Genomic DNA, 15,078 nt, shown 5'->3' on the forward strand with positions numbered 1-15,078 from the left:
GGAATCACAGAAAACAGCGGCTCCAATCGTTCACCTACGTCATCTTCAAGGGATAAAAGGCAACAGCATACTCGGCGGAACATCACTCGTTGTTGACGGCAGCACGGCGACAGTCACTGCGCTGCATGAGCTGTGTAATCTCAGCTGTATTTTCGTTTCAGTATCGGATGATCGAACGCACTGCTGCATTGTGGACCATCGTCTCCTAAGTGGCTCGTGCACCGTAAAGTGATCGACCTTGAGACTTCCAGATAGGACCAGAGGAATCACAGAAAACAGCGGCTCCAATCGTTCACCTACGTCATCTTCAAGGGATAAAAGGCAACGGCATACTCGGCGGAACATCACTGGTTGTTGACGGCAACACGGCGACAGTCACTGCGCTGCATGAGCTGTGTAATCTCAGCTGTATTTTCGTTTCAGTATCGGATGATCGAACGCACTGCTGCATTGTGGACCATCGTCTCCTAAGTGGCTCGTGCACCGTAAAGTGATCGACCTTGAGACTTCCAGATAGGGCCGGAGGAATCACAGAAAACAGCGGCTTCAATCGTTCACCTACGTCATCTTCAAGGGATAAAAGGCAACGGCATACTCGGCGGAACATCACTCGTTGTTGACGGCAGCACGGCGACAGTCACTACGCTGCGTGAGCTGTGTAATTTCAGCTGTATTTTCGTTTCAGTATCGGATGATCGAACGCACTGCTGCATTGTGGACCATCGTCTCCTAAGTGGCTCGTGCACCGTAAAGTGATCGACCTTGAGACTTCCAGATAGGGCCGGAGGAATCACAGAAAACAGCGGCTCCAATCGTTCACCTACGTCATCTTCAAGGGATAAAAGGCAACGGCATACTCGGCGGAACATCACTGGTTGTTGACGGCAACACGGCGACAGTCACTGCGCTGCATGAGCTGTGTAATCTCAGCTGTATTTTCGTTTCAGTATCGGATGATCGAACGCACTGCTGCATTGTGGACCATCGTCTCCTAAGTGGCTGGTGCACCGTAAAGTGATCGACCTTGAGACTTCCAGATAGGGCCGGAGGAATCACAGAAAACAGCGGCTCCAATCGTTCACCTACGTCATCTTCAAGGGATAAAAGGCAACGGCATACTCGGCGGAACATCACTCGTTGTTGACGGCAGCACGGCGACAGTCACTACGCTGCGTGAGCTGTGTAATTTCAGCTGTATTTTCGTTTCAGTATCGGATGATCGAACGCACTGCTGCATTGTGGACCATCGTCTCCTAAGTGGCTCGTGCACCGTAAAGTGATCGACCTTGAGACTTCCAGATAGGACCGGAGGAATCATAGAAAACAGCGGCTCCAATCGTTCACCTACGTCATCTTCAAGGGATAAAAGGCAACGGCATACTCGGCGGAACATCACTCGTTGTTGACGGCAGCACGGCGACAGTCACTACGCTGCGTGAGCTGTGTAATTTCAGCTGTATTTTCGTTTCAGTATCGGATGATCGAACGCACTGCTGCATTGTGGACCATCGTCTCCTAAGTGGCTCGTGCACCGTAAAGTAATCGACCTTGAGACTTCCAGATAGGACCGGAGGAATCATAGAAAACAGCGGCTCCAATCGTTCACCTACGTCATCTTCAAGGGATAAAAGGCAACGGCATACTCGGCGGAACATCACTCGTTGTTGACGGCAGCACGGCGACAGTCACTACGCTGCATGAGCTGTGTAATCTCAGCTGTATTTTCGTTTCAGTATCGGATGATCGAACGCACTGCTGAATTGTGGACCATCGTCTCCTAAGTGGCTCGTGCACCGTAAAGTGATCGACCTTGAGACTTCCAGATAGGACCGGAGGAATCACAGAAAACAGCGGCTCCAATCGTTCACCTACGTCATCTTCAAGGGATAAAAGGCAACGGCATACTCGGCGGAACATCACTCGTTGTTGACGGCAGCACGGCGACAGTCACTACGCTGCGTGAGCTGTGTAATCTCAGCTGTATTTTCGTTTCAGTATCGGATGATCGAACGCACTGCTGCATTGTGGACCATCGTCTCCTAAGTGGCTCGTGCACCGTAAAGTGATCGACCTTCAGACTTCCAGATAGGACCGGAGGAATCACAGAAAACAGCGGCTCCAATCGTTCACCTACGTCATCTTCAAGGGATAAAAGGCAACGGCATACTCGGCGGAACATCACTCGTTGTTGACGGCAACACTGCGACAATCACTGCGCTGCATGAGCTGTGTAATCTCAGCTGTATTTTCGTTTCAGTATCGGATGATCGAACGCACTGCTGCATTGTGGACCATCGTCTCCTAAGTGGCTCGTGCACCGTAAAGTGATCGACCTTGAGACTTCCAGATAGGACCAGAGGAATCACAGAAAACAGCGGCTCCAATCGTTCACCTACGTCATCTTCAAGGGATAAAAGGCAACGGCATACTCGGCGGAACATCACTGGTTGTTGACGGCAACACGGCGACAATCACTGCGCTGCATGAGCTGTGTAATCTCAGCTGTATTTTCGTTTCAGTATCGGATGATCGAACGCACTGCTGCATTGTGGACCATCGTCTCCTAAGTGGCTGGTGCACCGTAAAGTGATCGACCTTGAGACTTCCAGATAGGGCCGGAGGAATCACAGAAAACAGCGGCTCCAATCGTTCACCTACGTCATCTTCAAGGGATAAAAGGCAACGGCATACTCGGCGGAACATCACTCGTTGTTGACGGCAGCACGGCGACAGTCACTACGCTGCGTGAGCTGTGTAATTTCAGCTGTATTTTCGTTTCAGTATCGGATGATCGAACGCACTGCTGCATTGTGGACCATCGTCTCCTAAGTGGCTCGTGCACCGTAAAGTGATCGACCTTGAGACTTCCAGATAGGACCGGAGGAATCATAGAAAACAGCGGCTCCAATCGTTCACCTACGTCATCTTCAAGGGATAAAAGGCAACGGCATACTCGGCGGAACATCACTCGTTGTTGACGGCAGCACGGCGACAGTCACTACGCTGCGTGAGCTGTGTAATTTCAGCTGTATTTTCGTTTCAGTATCGGATGATCGAACGCACTGCTGCATTGTGGACCATCGTCTCCTAAGTGGCTCGTGCACCGTAAAGTAATCGACCTTGAGACTTCCAGATAGGACCGGAGGAATCATAGAAAACAGCGGCTCCAATCGTTCACCTACGTCATCTTCAAGGGATAAAAGGCAACGGCATACTCGGCGGAACATCACTCGTTGTTGACGGCAGCACGGCGACAGTCACTACGCTGCATGAGCTGTGTAATCTCAGCTGTATTTTCGTTTCAGTATCGGATGATCGAACGCACTGCTGAATTGTGGACCATCGTCTCCTAAGTGGCTCGTGCACCGTAAAGTGATCGACCTTGAGACTTCCAGATAGGACCGGAGGAATCACAGAAAACAGCGGCTCCAATCGTTCACCTACGTCATCTTCAAGGGATAAAAGGCAACGGCATACTCGGCGGAACATCACTCGTTGTTGACGGCAGCACGGCGACAGTCACTACGCTGCGTGAGCTGTGTAATCTCAGCTGTATTTTCGTTTCAGTATCGGATGATCGAACGCACTGCTGCATTGTGGACCATCGTCTCCTAAGTGGCTCGTGCACCGTAAAGTGATCGACCTTCAGACTTCCAGATAGGACCGGAGGAATCACAGAAAACAGCGGCTCCAATCGTTCACCTACGTCATCTTCAAGGGATAAAAGGCAACGGCATACTCGGCGGAACATCACTCGTTGTTGACGGCAACACTGCGACAATCACTGCGCTGCATGAGCTGTGTAATCTCAGCTGTATTTTCGTTTCAGTATCGGATGATCGAACGCACTGCTGCATTGTGGACCATCGTCTCCTAAGTGGCTCGTGCACCGTAAAGTGATCGACCTTGAGAATTCCAGATAGGACCAGAGGAATCATAGAAAACAGCGGCTCCAATCGTTCACCTACGTCATCTTCAAGGGATAAAAGGCAACGGCATACTCGGCGGAACATCACTCGTTGTTGACGGCAGCACGGCGACAGTCACTACGCTGCATGAGCTGTGTAATCTCAGCTGTATTTTCGTTTCAGTATCGGATGATCGAACGCACTGCTGAATTGTGGACCATCGTCTCCTAAGTGGCTCGTGCACCGTAAAGTGATCGACCTTGAGACTTCCAGATAGGACCGGAGGAATCACAGAAAACAGCGGCTCCAATCGTTCACCTACGTCATCTTCAAGGGATAAAAGGCAACGGCATACTCGGCGGAACATCACTCGTTGTTGACGGCAGCACGGCGACAGTCACTACGCTGCGTGAGCTGTGTAATCTCAGCTGTATTTTCGTTTCAGTATCGGATGATCGAACGCACTGCTGCATTGTGGACCATCGTCTCCTAAGTGGCTCGTGCACCGTAAAGTGATCGACCTTCAGACTTCCAGATAGGACCGGAGGAATCACAGAAAACAGCGGCTCCAATCGTTCACCTACGTCATCTTCAAGGGATAAAAGGCAACGGCATACTCGGCGGAACATCACTCGTTGTTGACGGCAACACTGCGACAATCACTGCGCTGCATGAGCTGTGTAATCTCAGCTGTATTTTCGTTTCAGTATCGGATGATCGAACGCACTGCTGCATTGTGGACCATCGTCTCCTAAGTGGCTCGTGCACCGTAAAGTGATCGACCTTGAGAATTCCAGATAGGACCAGAGGAATCACAGAAAACAGCGGCTCCAATCGTTCACCTACGTCATCTTCAAGGGATAAAAGGCAACGGCATACTCGGCGGAACATCACTGGTTGTTGACGGCAACACGGCGACAATCACTGCGCTGCATGAGCTGTGTAATCTCAGCTGTATTTTCGTTTCAGTATCGGATGATCGAACGCACTGCTGCATTGTGGACCATCGTCTCCTAAGTGGCTCGTGCACCGTAAAGTGATCGACCTTCAGACTTCCAGATAGGACCGGAGGAATCACAGAAAACAGCGGCTCCAATCGTTCACCTACGTCATCTTCAAGGGATAAAAGGCAACGGCATACTCGGCGGAACATCACTCGTTGTTGACGGCAACACTGCGACAATCACTGCGCTGCATGAGCTGTGTAATCTCAGCTGTATTTTCGTTTCAGTATCGGATGATCGAACGCACTGCTGCATTGTGGACCATCGTCTCCTAAGTGGCTCGTGCACCGTAAAGTGATCGACCTTGAGACTTCCAGATAGGACCAGAGGAATCACAGAAAACAGCGGCTCCAATCGTTCACCTACGTCATCTTCAAGGGATAAAAGGCAACGGCATACTCGGCGGAACATCACTGGTTGTTGACGGCAACACGGCGACAATCACTGCGCTGCATGAGCTGTGTAATCTCAGCTGTATTTTCGTTTCAGTATCGGATGATCGAACGCACTGCTGCATTGTGGACCATCGTCTCCTAAGTGGCTGGTGCACCGTAAAGTGATCGACCTTGAGACTTCCAGATAGGGCCGGAGGAATCACAGAAAACAGCGGCTCCAATCGTTCACCTACGTCATCTTCAAGGGATAAAAGGCAACGGCACACTCGGCGGAACATCACTCGTTGTTGACGGCAGCACGGCGACAGTCACTACGCTGCGTGAGCTGTGTAATTTCAGCTGTATTTTCGTTTCAGTATCGGATGATCGAACGCACTGCTGCATTGTGGACCATCGTCTCCTAAGTGGCTCGTGCACCGTAAAGTGATCGACCTTGAGACTTCCAGATCGGACCGGAGGAATCATAGAAAACAGCGGCTCCAATCGTTCACCTACGTCATCTTCAAGGGATAAAAGGCAACGGCATACTCGGCGGAACATCACTCGTTGTTGACGGCAGCACGGCGACAGTCACTACGCTGCGTGAGCTGTGTAATTTCAGCTGTATTTTCGTTTCAGTATCGGATGATCGAACGCACTGCTGCATTGTGGACCATCGTCTCCTAAGTGGCTCGTGCACCGTAAAGTAATCGACCTTGAGACTTCCAGATAGGACCGGAGGAATCATAGAAAACAGCGGCTCCAATCGTTCACCTACGTCATCTTCAAGGGATAAAAGGCAACGGCATACTCGGCGGAACATCACTCGTTGTTGACGGCAGCACGGCGACAGTCACTACGCTGCGTGAGCTGTGTAATCTCAGCTGTATTTTCGTTTCAGTATCGGATGATCGAACGCACTGCTGCATTGTGGACCATCGTCTCCTAAGTGGCTCGTGCACCGTAAAGTGATCGACCTTCAGACTTCCAGATAGGACCGGAGGAATCACAGAAAACAGCGGCTCCAATCGTTCACCTACGTCATCTTCAAGGGATAAAAGGCAACGGCATACTCGGCGGAACATCACTCGTTGTTGACGGCAACACTGCGACAATCACTGCGCTGCATGAGCTGTGTAATCTCAGCTGTATTTTCGTTTCAGTATCGGATGATCGAACGCACTGCTGCATTGTGGACCATCGTCTCCTAAGTGGCTCGTGCACCGTAAAGTGATCGACCTTGAGACTTCCAGATAGGACCAGAGGAATCACAGAAAACAGCGGCTCCAATCGTTCACCTACGTCATCTTCAAGGGATAAAAGGCAACGGCATACTCGGCGGAACATCACTGGTTGTTGACGGCAACACGGCGACAATCACTGCGCTGCATGAGCTGTGTAATCTCAGCTGTATTTTCGTTTCAGTATCGGATGATCGAACGCACTGCTGCATTGTGGACCATCGTCTCCTAAGTGGCTGGTGCACCGTAAAGTGATCGACCTTGAGACTTCCAGATAGGGCCGGAGGAATCACAGAAAACAGCGGCTCCAATCGTTCACCTACGTCATCTTCAAGGGATAAAAGGCAACGGCATACTCGGCGGAACATCACTCGTTGTTGACGGCAGCACGGCGACAGTCACTACGCTGCGTGAGCTGTGTAATTTCAGCTGTATTTTCGTTTCAGTATCGGATGATCGAACGCACTGCTGCATTGTGGACCATCGTCTCCTAAGTGGCTCGTGCACCGTAAAGTGATCGACCTTGAGACTTCCAGATAGGACCGGAGGAATCATAGAAAACAGCGGCTCCAATCGTTCACCTACGTCATCTTCAAGGGATAAAAGGCAACGGCATACTCGGCGGAACATCACTCGTTGTTGACGGCAGCACGGCGACAGTCACTACGCTGCGTGAGCTGTGTAATTTCAGCTGTATTTTCGTTTCAGTATCGGATGATCGAACGCACTGCTGCATTGTGGACCATCGTCTCCTAAGTGGCTCGTGCACCGTAAAGTGATCGACCTTCAGACTTCCAGATAGGACCGGAGGAATCATAGAAAACAGCGGCTCCAATCGTTCACCTACGTCATCTTCAAGGGATAAAAGGCAACGGCATACTCGGCGGAACATCACTCGTTGTTGACGGCAACACTGCGACAATCACTGCGCTGCATGAGCTGTGTAATCTCAGCTGTATTTTCGTTTCAGTATCGGATGATCGAACGCACTGCTGCATTGTGGACCATCGTCTCCTAAGTGGCTCGTGCACCGTAAAGTGATCGACCTTGAGACTTCCAGATAGGACCGGAGGAATCACAGAAAACAGCGGCTCCAATCGTTCACCTACGTCATCTTCAAGGGATAAAAGGCAACAGCATACTCGGCGGAACATCACTCGTTGTTGACGGCAGCACGGCGACAGTCACTGCGCTGCATGAGCTGTGTAATCTCAGCTGTATTTTCGTTTCAGTATCGGATGATCGAACGCACTGCTGCATTGTGGACCATCGTCTCCTAAGTGGCTCGTGCACCGTAAAGTGATCGACCTTGAGACTTCCAGATAGGACCAGAGGAATCACAGAAAACAGCGGCTCCAATCGTTCACCTACGTCATCTTCAAGGGATAAAAGGCAACGGCATACTCGGCGGAACATCACTCGTTGTTGACGGCAACACGGCGACAATCACTGCGCTGCATGAGCTGTGTAATCTCAGCTGTATTTTCGTTTCAGTATCGGATGATCGAACGCACTGCTGCATTGTGGACCATCGTCTCCTATGTGGCTTGTGCACCGTAAAGTGATCGACCTTGAGACTTCCAGATAGGACCGGAGGAATCACAGAAAACAGCGGCTCCAATCGTTCACCTACGTCATCTTCAAGGGATAAAAGGCAACGGCATACTCGGCGGAACATCACTCGTTGTTGACGGCAGCACGGCGACAGTCACTGCGCTGCATGAGCTGTGTAATCTCAGCTGTATTTTCGTTTCAGTATCGGATGATCGAACGCACTGCTGCATTGTGGACCATCGTCTCCTAAGTGGCTCGTGCACCGTAAAGTGATCGACCTTGAGACTTCCAGATAGGACCGGAGGAATCACAGAAAACAGCGGCTCCAATCGTTCACCTACGTCATCTTCAAGGGATAAAAGGCAACGGCATACTCGGCGGAACATCACTCGTTGTTGACGGCAGCACGGCGACAATCACTGCGCTGCATGAGCTGTGTAATATCAGCTCTATTTTCGTTTCAGTATCGGATGATCGAACGCACTGCTGCATTGTGGACCATCGTCTCCTAAGTGGCTCGTGCACCGTAAAGTGATCGACCTTGAGACTTCCAGATAGGGCCGGAGGAATCACAGAAAACAGCGGCTCCAATCGTTCACCTACGTCATCTTCAAGGGATAAAAGGCAACGGCATACTCGGCGGAACATCACTCGTTGTTGACGGCAGCACGGCGACAGTCACTGCGCTGCATGAGCTGTGTAATCTCAGCTGTATTTTCGTTTCAGTATCGGATGATCGAACGCACTGCTGCATTGTGGACCATCGTCTCCTAAGTGGCTCGTGCACCGTAAAGTGATCGACCTTGAGACTTCCAGATAGGGCCGGAGGAATCACAGAAAACAGCGGCTCCAATCGTTCACCTACGTCATCTTCAAGGGATAAAAGGCAACGGCACACTCGGCGGAACATCACTCGTTGTTGACGGCAGCACGGCGACAGTCACTACGCTGCGTGAGCTGTGTAATCTCAGCTGTATTTTCGTTTCAATATCGGATGATCGAACGCACTGCTGCATTGTGGACCATCGTCTCCTAAGTGGCTCGTGCACCGTAAAGTGATCGACCTTGAGACTTCCAGATAGGACCGGAGGAATCATAGAAAACAGCGGCTCCAATCGTTCACCTACGTCATCTTCAAGGGATAAAAGGCAACGGCATACTCGGCGGAACATCACTCGTTGTTGACGGCAGCACGGCGACAGTCACTACGCTGCATGAGCTGTGTAATCTCAGCTGTATTTTCGTTGCAGTATCGGATGATCGAACGCACTGCTGCATTGTGGACCATCGTCTCCTAAGTGGCTCGTGCACCGTAAAGTGATCGACCTTGAGACTTCCAGATAGGACCGGAGGAATCACAGAAAACAGCGGCTCCAATCGTTTACCTACGTCATCTTGAAGGGATAAAAGGCAACGGCATACTCGGCGGAACATCAATCGTTGTTGACGGCAGCACGGCGACAGTCACTACGCTGCGTGGGGTGTACCCTGTTACCCACTCTTAATAATAAAACTTTTGAAATCCACGCTAAGAAATCCACCCTTCAAATTCCAATCCTTTCAAATTCAAACTGTCAAAATAAATCACAATGGGTCTATGCAGTCCAGTGTTAAGCATGGTTTTACGTGAGAAAAACAGTGTTTAAGAAGGTCACACTCCAGAATAACGAGTCTTTATGCAATTCTGTGTGGTATTCAGCATGTATCCCTCAATTATTCATTAATTTAATTAAGTTAGAGGCGTAAATAGCTACGCGTATGAATACTAGGAAAACAACGCTTCAGAGGTTCGGCCGTTCGGCTACTATTGGGGACGAGGCTATTAGAGAAAATGGAGTAACGACGGAGCTGTATGGTGTTGCGTGATTTGCTGCATGAAAAGGATAATCACTGCAAGCTCTAATAAAGCACATGTTTCTTCTGCCGATTTCGTCAGGTATTTTTCAGACGTGTAACGACTTGGTGTGCTAACACGCGCGTGTAACCTATGAAGGAATTGATTGGTGAAGTGACATTGATGCAGTCGTAGCTGTTTTGGACAGGCAATCTGGTAGCGAAAAATGTCCACGATAGGCAACATATAAAACGTACTGCAAAACTGCTGTGTCGACCATTTGTCACGACGGTAATCACGTACATCACGGTAAACATCATGGAAACGTCTCTTGCTTTCCTCGGCCTCGGCCTACGAAGAACCGCTAATGTTATGTTTGATAAGCGCCGCGAAAAGTGGTTTAGCAAGGTAAAACTGTGCCGGGAACGCCGTCACATGAGGGATGTCTTTAATTAAATCACAGTGAAAGATAGCAAAGGAATGTTACTGGTCATGTAGAAAGCAGATCTCGTTCACCAACATATCAATGGATTGTTTAAATAGTGTTCCTGTCAATGGACAACTGACCTTTTCGTCCCGTCTATACTGAGAAATGTTGGCCCAGAGCTTGGTTTCTGGATGCCACAAAACACTTCTCGCCAATGTGGTGCACTGTGACTCAATGGGGCATTTACAGCTCAGTGTCATTACCACATGAGGCAAGTTGGCTCTCTCAGGTGCTGTAGAAGATCCAGAGTATATTCTTTGTCATTGCCCACACTACTGAGCTTTCCAAACTGCCATTTTGAGATCTCAATAATCTGAACTCCTGCCCCTCTCTCTAAAATTTCTTGGCCTATAGCTAAATCGAGCCCACGAATGCCTGCTCTCGAAGCTCTTTTGGCAATTTTGGACTCCATGGGACATTATTTCCTTCCTCACACCACAAGCAGCTATGGGGTAGAGTACCGCCCCAGGCAATAAAACTCTCTGTCCATCTCAAAATAAAGTTGATGAACAGCATCTGCAACTTCTGTGAGGTGGTTTAAACCACTCTTATAACTACATGATACAGACAAAATACAGAAACCGACACTTCCTCAGGTAGGACCTAAGGAAGCGTGGACCTCCATGCGAAACCTTGTACAAATTAAACTTAAACGAAAATCTTCAGTGTCGGTTTCTGTATTTTGTTTATGCGATCTACAGGACTTGACTCCCCTTTTCGTATATCAACCACATGGTATTTGTAACCTAGGAATGCTGGTATGTGGGTGGAGTGACTAGCTAGCCACAGTACCACAAATAGGAACACAAATGGCTGATAAATCTGCTACAGAATCTGGGCCAAGACGATGAGCACTTGGAATCATCACAGTTTTCAATACCATGCAGAGGAAGATAGAGTAGAGTACCCTCAAATTTTGTACTACTTTTTCTGAATTACTTGTAATTATGCAGCAGCTACATAGGCAGCAGTTAAAATGCTACTCAGAATTGCCAAAACTTCATGCTAGCACTCAATTCTTTTTACAAACTTTGGTTTGTGATGTGATGAATGTTTCGGTGACTTCCATAGGCCCGGTTTCACCAACTCTGGTTTACTGAACCAATAGCAAGGGTTGCCAATCCTCGAACAGACACTTAACAGACACTTCTTTTTTTCCATCGGTGATGTGGTGAAGCAGATAGTTTAATGACCGTTCATCTTAGTTCAGATGCTGAAAAGGTTGGTGAAACTGGGTCATTATGTAGCATTTGTGTTCTGGTGCTGTGCAATGGTTTTTCGAGGGATTCAAACTATAAAAAAAGGGTAGTAATAAAAAAAATTCTTGGCATACCTACCTACCTACATATATGTCCTGGACAGCATGTAAGAAACTCAACAGAATAGAAATGTCATCATGACATTGGTAGACAGACTGATACCGAAACAAATCGGAAGGGGAGGGCTGGGTTCCACGAATGGACACTTGTTCACTGCCTCCTCTTGAAAGAAAAGTAGGACCGAAAGTTGCGTGCTCTGTCAAAGACCACCATAATCCCCTCAAGACCGTGCCTTTTTGATGCGAACTCGTCCGCCCTAGCTTTGAGCGTAGCTCAACTGTACCAAATTGGTGGCACTGTTGAACAGTATGATGTCATTTGTTTTTATGATGGACAGTGTGATGTCATTTGCACCGTTTCTAAGGCACTTTGTACAAGGGTTTGGTATGCCAGCAGTGTACTGTCTGCGAAAGGTAGTTTCCGTGTCCACTTCAAGAAGACAATTTTTTTAAGAGGCTTAGAGGATGTGTAACTGATGTGTGATTCCCACTAAATATCAGAAGAGAGGTGCACACTTAAATACCTGAAACCCTCAGCTCAATTAATTGTAGGATCAAAAATTACGTGGAAATATATTGAGGTTTGTCTCGTTCACAAAAGACATCATTGCACACTCTGCAAAGTGCATCGGTAGTTGCCATGGCCTACATCAATCATAGATACTGCAAACCACTCATTGAGCATAGTCAGTCCGCGGTACACAAAGTGAAAAGCGTCATTGCCCATTGTGAACATGGCCATGCAACAGTGCTTGCGGCTCCGCATTTCTCACTAGTTTCTTTCATCACTTTGTTATGAGATGACTAACGCTTTGCCAATTCAACACTTGGAACTTTGGAACAACTTTGCAAAGCATATGTGCTCGTATGCACTTCCTTTAATCGCTTCAGGAGTATTTCTTCCGTAACATATCTCAGCAAAGCAGTATGTCATGTAGGTAACACAATTTTGGCACAGTATTTGCTTGATATGTCCAACAAGCAGAGATATCAAATCTTTGTGCCAAAATGGTGTGCCACGTGTCCGTGTAAAGACGAGTCGCTTAGATGGAATAGGTACAGCATCTTGATGCTGAATGCAAGAAGTTAATGTTTGACAACATATATGTCATGGGTTAAATAGAGCAGTATATCATACACATCAGAAGAATGCCAACACTTCAGTGCTTTACCTTTACCTGTTATTCCAATGTTTACTCTCCCTTCTATTGGAATTATGTATTTCAGAATCATTTTTGTATTACTGAATTTTAATTTGGCAATCCTTTCACATGTCTTGTGATAGACAGGTTAGCAATGTAAGCAGTGTTTATGTGCCTCTCACAACCTGCATCTTTATGCAAAAGTACTCCAAAAGCCGGGAGACGACATAACTAGACAAAAAAGTAGAGAACTCTAACTTAACATAACAAAATAACAAGGTTTACTCAGACGTTTCATCCGTCATGCGACAGACATCATCAGTGCCAAAGTGAATGAGCGATTGCACAACCGGTCATTATTTAAGGAGATGGGAGTATTGTTCGGGGAAGGGCCACGGTTTTTCTTAAAAACCGAGGGGTCACTGCGTATGTTCCGAGACTCTAGAAGCTTCCTGTGTCCCCATCTTTGTTCTCTCTTGTTATGTGAAGTTGGAGTTCTCTACTTTTTTGTCTGCATTTTTATGTCTGAGGGTGTTTTTGTGACAAGAGGGCAAGGGTGCCGGCAACATGGCACATGTTCACAAAAATGCAGAACCAGAGACACACACACACAAAAAAAGTATAGCATAACACAGTCCCAATCATTTTGTCGTGTCCTTTTTGATGTGTCGTCTGTTCTACAGTTTTTTTTGTTTCGTTTTTTCGTGTGTAGTTTCTGGATTTTAATCCCAGGAGCAGTTGCTGTAGAGGATGCTGAGAACATGTGAAGCATACATTTTCTCATTCTCACATTGTGCTGTAAGCAGTGTGAAATACAACCCAAAAGGAATTTAATGAGAGACAACTTGTCATCAAGATCAGTGTGGGAACATTGCAAAGGAAAAATAATTCTGAACCATAATGAATTTCTATCCTATTTAATGGTACGGTATCAGATGAAAGTAATCCAAATAATATTAAAGAAGTAACCGTGCAAATTATGAGTCAAACAGTGAAGCTGGCTGCAGTACACTACAATGTGTCACATGTAACAATATCAGTGTTTCCAAAACTGACACATAAACCATGGGAGGCCGCAATAGTCAAAGCAGGGGTTACACCAGTTGGCGAAAAGAAAAAGCAGATGAAATGAACGCAATATGCGACAAAACCAAGGAAACTATCAAGCTACAACTGCAATATATTGAAGTTGTTTTTAAAAAAATAGAAGTTAGTTCAGCGCACAGATATCAGCTGTCGAACACACGGCCATCCCGAAAACTATGCCCATCTTCGTTGATGCACCCACGAATCCACAGGAAGACCGCCGAGGCTTTCCCACTCGGATTAAGTATCTGTACCTTGAACTGTGAACAGTTTGGTGTACACTCCAGAAAACGAGAACAGCTGATTGCCGATTTCATGGGCGCGGCCATGCGAGCCGACAAGGACAGTTCAACAGAGGAGCAATTTGAACGCGAATGTGGCGCTAGTGGTAGGCGCAACAATTTGCACTTCAAACGACATAAAGTGACTAAAAATTAAGCAGCGAGGATGCGTGCTTGCTCATTTGTGATTATTTGGGCCTGTAATCCACATCACGGTTCAGAAAAGCTGCTAAAAATGCCGGTGACTGGCACAAGAAAAACGAGTTTGCAATGTTGTTTGACCCGTTGCGGTTCAAGCGAATATATCTTTTTTGTGCTTCCTTCCTCTTTTTTTCTTTCTTGTTTTTCTTTTTCTTTTATTATTTTTTACTGTTGTCGTTTCGTTCCGGAGCCCTAGCTTGCTCCTGTTTAGTTCCGGTATAAATCGGAATGTGGGGGCAGGGGGAACAGTCCACCGCTCCTCGAGTTTTCACAGTGCTGGCTCTGCCCCCCACCCCCCACCCTCGAATTTTCCCTTCGAGGACCTCTTTGAAAATGCCGTACTTCTCAATCTTTAACTCCATGTCCAGCAGTGCTCTCCTTCAGGTTAGGTTAGGTTGGGTTAGGTTAGGTTAGGGCTCGCTCCCCCTTGCCGACTTCCGAGTTAGTGCGAGCGAAGTATCTCGATAATGGAAAATCTGAAACGGTGCACTAAAAACAAATGTCACCTCTGGGGATAATAATTTGAAGCATATAGATGAAGGATTCATCTCATATCTAAACCGATTGCCAGCAATTCTGCTCTTTCTGTTTCTCGAAGAAAGAAAAAGAGCTTCACACACACACACACACAAAAAATACATCTTAGTG

The sequence above is a fragment of the Ornithodoros turicata genome, chromosome 3, assembly GCF_037126465.1.
Source record: "Ornithodoros turicata isolate Travis chromosome 3, ASM3712646v1, whole genome shotgun sequence".
In the NCBI taxonomy this organism is placed as follows: domain Eukaryota; kingdom Metazoa; phylum Arthropoda; class Arachnida; order Ixodida; family Argasidae; genus Ornithodoros; species Ornithodoros turicata.